Source organism: Phyllobates terribilis, unplaced genomic scaffold, assembly GCF_046119375.1.
Source record: "Phyllobates terribilis strain yellow unplaced genomic scaffold, ASM4611937v1 Scaffold_121__1_contigs__length_5197421, whole genome shotgun sequence".
Classification (NCBI taxonomy): domain Eukaryota; kingdom Metazoa; phylum Chordata; class Amphibia; order Anura; family Dendrobatidae; genus Phyllobates; species Phyllobates terribilis.
The window spans coordinates 1,377,674-1,384,530 of record NW_027362881.1 but is presented as its reverse complement, the minus strand read 5'-3'; positions in this window follow the sequence as shown (position 1 = coordinate 1,384,530).

Here is a 6,857-nt window from a genome sequence, read left to right as displayed (position 1 = left end):
AGGAATAAAAAGACAATATCAATGCGCCTTGGAAGAGCTGTGGAGTTCACAGTGGTTTAACCAGAAGGTTTTAACGCACCGTGGAATAGACGTGGAGGTCACACTAGTAAACAAAACGGTTTTAATGCTTCTTGGAAGAGTGAATGAGGTCTCAGTGGATTAAAAAGACAAAATCAATGCCCCTTGGAAGAGTGGTGGAGGTTACAGTGGAATAAAAATACAATATCAATGCCCCGTGGAATAGACATGGAGGTTACAGCAGCATAACAAGACAGTTTTAATGCCCCTTGGAAGAGTGGTGGAGGTTAAAGTGGAATAAAAAGACAATACCAATGCCCCTTGAAAGAGCAGTGGAGTTCAGAGTGGTTTAAATTGACTGTTTTAATGCCCCGTGGAATTAACGTGGAGGTCAAAGTAGCTTAACAAGACGGTTTTAATGCCCCTTGGAAGATAGGTGCAAGTTGCAGTGGAATAAAAAGAAAATATCAATGCCCCTTGGAAGAGTGCTGGAGGTTACATTGGAATAAAAAGACAATATCAATGCCCCTTGCAAGAGCTGTGGAGTTCACAGTGGTTTAAATTGACTGTTTTAATGCCCTTTGGATGGGACGTGGAGCTGACAGTAGCTTAGCAAGACGGTTTTAATGCCCCTTGGAAGAGTGGTGGAGGTCACAGTGGATTAAAAAGACAATATGAATGCCCCTTGGAAGAGTGGTGGAGGTCGCAGTGGAATAAAAAGCCAATATCAATGCCCCTTGGAAGAGTGGTGGAGGTCGCAGTGGAATAAAAAGACAATATCAATGCCCCTTGGAAGAGTGATGGAGGTTACAGTGGAATAAAAAGACAATATCAATGCCCCTTGGAAGAGTGATGGAGGTTACAGTGGAATAAAAAGACAATATCAATGCCCCTTTGAACAGTGGTGGAGGTTACAGTTAAATAAAAAGACAATATCAATGCCCCGTGGAAGAGATGTGGAGGTCACAATAGCTTAACAAGACGGTTTAAATGCCCCTTCGAAGAGTGGTGGAGGTCTCAGTGGATTAAATAGACAATATAAATGAGCCTTGAAAGAGTGGTGGAGGTCGCAGTGTAATAAAAAGACTAGAGATGAGCGTTGTTCGACTCGAACTGTTCGCCAATCTCAAATTCGAGCTGTTTTGGGCGGTGTTCGAGCCGTTCGGCGAACACGAACGATTTGAAAAAAATTCGGCTGTTCGAGGTTATGTTCGATAACTGTTCGTGCACCAAAATCATAACTGGATTTTTTCTCAGTAATGAGGAAAATTAATGTTAATACGCAGTTTGAGTGTACAGCGGGGCGGGGGGAGGGGCAGGGGATGGATCTCTGCAGGAATAATGAAGATCTCCATTTTTTTTTTCTCTTTCCCGCATTTACAGTGGGGAGGTGCAATCTGTCAGCCTATCAGCAGCGCACACACGGAGCGAACTGCTTTTTTTCACACAAGCAAGGGCATGTGTCATTGGCAGTGTATGTCACATGTCCTTGCCCTATAAGACCCAGCCATTTTCCCCGTCGCCACCATTTTCTCACTGCTGCAGCTGCGTGTTAGACGGCACCGCTGTTGCTGTGTGCGCTATACCTTGTTAATTTCAAGCCAATTTTCGCACAAATCTACAGATAGCTTGGGAGTAGGGAATAGTTGTGATTGCAGTCCTTTTAAGGACTAGGTTACAGCATTTCCTACGACTTTTATCAGGCAGGTCTGAGCTCTTAAATAGATAGGTTGTGGGAGTAAAGACTAATTGTAATTGCAGTCATTTTCAGGACTAAGTTACATCAGTTCCTATCAGTTTTTGCCAGGCAGGTCTGTGCCAGTGCTGTGCAAGTTTTTTTCAATCCTTTTTGGCCTATTGCAGAGTGTGTTAGTCAGTGGAGTAGCCTATCTGTGTTGCAAGATACACCACCTGTGTATAGAATAATTTTTTTTTTACTGCACCTAGTGAAGTAAAACCTTTTGGGCATACCATCATTCTATTAGTCCATCTATACTGACCTCAATAAGGTTGCAAATTGAATATAATTTTTTTCTGCATCTAGCTCTGGAAAAATATTTGGCCTTCTAGCAGTGTGTGGGGCTTGTTCTATTAGTCCATCTATACTGACCTCCACCAGGTTGCAAACTGAATATAATTTTTTTCTGCATCTAGCTCTGAAAAAATATTTGGCCTTCTAGCAGTGTGTGGGACTTGTTCTATTAGTCCATCTATACTGACCTCCATCAGGTTGCAAATTTAATATAATTTTTATCTGCATCTAGCTCTGAAAAAATATTTGGCCTTCTAGCAGTGTGTGGGACTTTCTCTATTAGTCCATCTATACTGACCTCCATAAGGTTGCAAATTGAATATAATTTTTTTCTGCATCTAGCTCTGAAAAAATATTTGGCCTTGTAGCTGTGTGTGGGACTTGTTCTATTAGTCCATCTATACTGACCTCCATCAGGTTGCAAACTGAATATAATTTTTTCTGCATCTAGCTCTGAAAAAATATTTGGCCTTCTAGCAGTGTGTGGGACTTGTTCTTTTAGTCCATCTATACTGACCTCCATCAGGCTGCAAATTAAAAATAATTTTTATCTGCATCTAGCTCTGAAAAAATATTTGGCCTTCTAGCAGTGTGTGGGACTTGTTCTATTAGTCCATCTATACTGACCTCTATCAGGTTGTAAACTGAATATAATTTTTTTCTGCATCTACCTCTGAAAAAATATTTGGGCTTCTAGCTGTGTGTGGGACTTGTTCTATTAGTCCATCTATACTGACCTCCATCAGGTTGCAAACTAAAAATAATTTTTATCTGCCTCTAGCTCTGAAAAAATATTTGGCCTTCTAGCAGTGTGTGGGACTTGTTCTATTAGTCCATCTATACTGACCTCCATCAGGTTGCAAACTGAATATAATTTTTTTCTGCATCTACCTCTGAAAAAATATTTGGGCTTCTAGCTGTGTGTGGGACTTGTTCTATTAGTCCATCTATACTGACCTCCATAAGGTTGCAAACTGAATATAATTTTTTTCTGCATCTACCTCTGAAAAAATATTTGGGCTTCTAGCTGTGTGTGGGACTTGTTCTATTAGTCCATCTATACTGACCTCCATCAGGTTGCAAATTGAATAGAATTTTTTTCGGCATCTAGCTCTGAAAAAATATTTGGCCTTCTAGCAGTGTGTGGGACTTGTTCTATTAGTCCATCTATACTGACCTCCATCAGGTTGCAAATTAAAAATTATTTTTATCTGCATCTAGCTCTGAAAAAATCTTTGGCCTTCTAGCAGTGTGTGGGACTTGTTCTATTAGTCCATCTATACTGACCTCCATCAGGTTGCAAACTGAATATAATTTTTTTCTGCATCTAGCTCTGAAAAAATATTTGGCCTTCTAGCAGTGTGTGGGACTCATTGTATTAGGCCATCTATACCAAGCTCCACCAGCTTTTAAATTAATAATAATTTTTAGCTGCATCTAGCCCTGAAAATAATTTTTCTTCCCAATAGTGGTAGCAATAGAAATATGGGGCGCGCTCCTGGCTTACAAAAATATACGCTTCATACCAAAAAACACCAGCCTAGCGCACTGCATTAATAAGATGGCATCATCGTCTCTCCCAGTGCTAGGCCTACTACGCCGGCTAGCATTCCTGTGCCTAAAACACAATGTATGGGTCCGCGCTAGCCACTATGCTGAGGGGTCTAAAGCTGCTGCTAACGCTTTATAACAATTCAATTGGCAGATTTTCACAGAGCTCTTCCACAACGCCCACCCATCAGGTAACAGTTGCCCACCTTCCCTATGGGATCTAGTGGCGAATAGTTGATGCCATTAATCAGAGCGTCAGTTGCCCCGTCGATGTGGCAAGCATACGGTAAGGCATGGGAAGAGTGGACACGACTAGTAGCAGGCAGACGGGTTGACCAATGTGAACAAGCCAGATCACAAGTCACCATAGAATTTCTCCACCAGCTAATGATGAGTGGCCTATCAGGGGTATCAGCGCAGCGGTGTCTGACCGGAGTAGCATTTCACTTCCAACTACTGAATTGGGGAGATGTGACAAAGATTCATCATCAGACAATCCATAAAAGGGTGCAAAAGGGGTCAGCCAAGTCAGGAGTGTAGACGTCCCGTCCCGTGTCACTAAAACTGATTTCTCACATCATATCCCTAACACCATTAACATGACACTCACAATTTGAAGCAACACTACTGTCTACTGCATTTGTGATCGCCTTCTTCGGGGCGCTATGCATAAGCGAATTAGTCCCTCAATCCAAAATTACCACCAGTGGAGGCTTATTACACCAGGACGTAGTCATAGCCAATAATGCAATACTTCTACGCATACACAAATCGAAAACGGTTCCCGCGGGCAGGGGCACTTGGGTACTTCTACAACCCACAAACGGTACACTGAGTCGGGTAACAATAGTAAAACCGTATCTAACCATCAGATCACACAGTAATTTCTTCCTATCACACATTGATGGAACGCCATTATCAAGATACCGGTTCCAAGCTATATTTAATAAATGCATAACATCGGCAGGGAACCACCCCAAAGATTACGGGACACACTCATTCCGCATAGGCGCGGCCACGGAAGCAGCAAGAGCAGGACTGTCAGAAACGGAAGTTCAGAGGATAGGGAGATGGCGATCCACGTGTTTGGCAAGATACATAAGACCGAACTTGTTATCCTAACGTGGTTTGTTTCTTTTACAGGTGACGCTAAGCCAACAGTGTGGGTGATAGGCCATTCGTATATATATTGGGCAGAAAAAAGGGCGAAAGTCCCCCCAGGCGGGAGGAAATTAGAGTTTCATAACACATATTTCAACTGGAGAGGTATTAGAGGCCTGCTATGGCCACAGGTACTAATGGAGGCAATCAAGGTAGGCAGAGAGGCAAGATGTCCTTTCATCTTAGTTATACAGGCCAGGGGAAACAACCTAGGTCATCACAAGAGCGCATAACTAATGGCAATAATAAAACTAGACACTGTGCGCTTCAGAGAATTTTTCACAAAACTAGCTATAGTATGATCAGAGATTATGCCGATAGCGGTATGGCAAGGTGCGCGAGACATCATGGCCATCGAACGGACAAGGCGGGTAATAAATATTCGGATGGCAAAATTTAGAAGAGACAGAGGCGGTGTAGTGGTACGACACCGACAACTGGAAGGAGATAAAGCAGGCCTCATACGGCCCGACGGTGTTCACTTAATGGATATTGGACTGGACATATTCCTGTCAGGACTCCAGGACGGAGTGGAACAAGCGTTAAGAGTGATGGGTGGGGGTCAGAGTCCTGCATACGAGTACGCAGGATCCTCCGTGGCCTGGAAATAGAAAGGACATGTTGGAGAGTTACACTTGTTGGCCAAGTTGCCGGAGTGGAGACCCAGGGCATGCTGCAACAAGCTGAATTATTTTATTAATAAAATGCCTTTCTAATGGAATGAGTATAAAGAGTTAATAAAGCTGTGACCGATCCTCACCCATCCAGTTGTAAGAGTTACATTATTGTATTGTCAAGGAAAGGGGGGCGGTAGGGGGGCTGAGCGTCTTGGTTTGGTTGGGGGTCCCCACAGTCTGCCTAGGCTAGATGCATTTAAAAATTCTTATTAGATACACAGGCGGTGCAGCTTGCTTCGCAGCTGGGCTACTACGTCCAAAGTATTGCCTAGGCTAGATGCAGTTAAAAATTCTACGCTGACTAGCAGACACTGAAGATTTGGAGCAGACCTCTGAGTAAACAGCTCTTCAGACTCAACCATCTGTGTTACCCCAAGCCATAGTGTATGTAGTTTCTTACAGTTAAAAGGGGGGGGGAGCGACCCAACCCACCTGGAATTGACGATGCCAACGTCACGTAAGACACAGCAAGGGGACTCCAAAAAGAGTCTCCATTTTTTCCCAAAATTGTGGCACCAGGTATATGAAAGTGTGGATTTTTATGGTCATGCGTTCTAGGGTTAAGTGGCATCAATTGCCCCACAGTTGCTTAAAACGGTTGGTGAGGTAATATTACCAAATCCTCAAGCTTTTAGTCTCCCAAGGATAACACAGGGTTAGAAAAGTCCTTGCGAATCCATGATTTGTTCATCTTTGTGAACGTGAGTCTGTCTACATTCTCAGTGGACAGCCGCATGCGCTTATCTGTCAGCACACCATCTGCAGCGCTGAACACACGTTCAGAGAGAACACTGGCTGCAGGGCATGACAAGATCTCCAAGGCGTGAGTGGCGAGCTCCGGCCATTTTTCCAGATTGGAATACCAAAATGAGCAAGGGTCCAGTGACACAGTCATGGCTTCGATGTTCACTTGGAGATACTCCTGCACCATCCTCTCAAGGCATTGACTATGTGTCAGACTTCTTGTCTCCTGTGGCCTTGCAAAGGATGGTGAAACGATTCCACAAAATTGCTGTTACCAGCAGATACTGTGTTACTGTTACGGTTTGAGTGATGAAGACTCGACAGTCCCACGGTTGGCAAGTTAGAACTGTGAGATTCACTTCGTGCACCACTGGTGTTTTGTGGAAAAGCACATGTAAGATTCTGCAACAGCGTCTGCAGATACTCCTGCATGCGTCAATCCCTTTTTACGGCAGGAATTATTTCGGCAAATTTAATTTTGTACCGGGGATCTAAGAGTGTGGCAACCCAGTAGTCGGGATTACTTCAAATTCTGCAATCTGAGGGTCATGTTGCAGGTAGTGCAGCAAGAAGGCACTCATGTGTCTTGCGCATCCAGGAGGACCAAGTCCTTGTTGTGTTGGTAGCGAAGTAAGAAAAATGCTTCCTTCCTCTGCCCTCTCCCCCCAACCTCG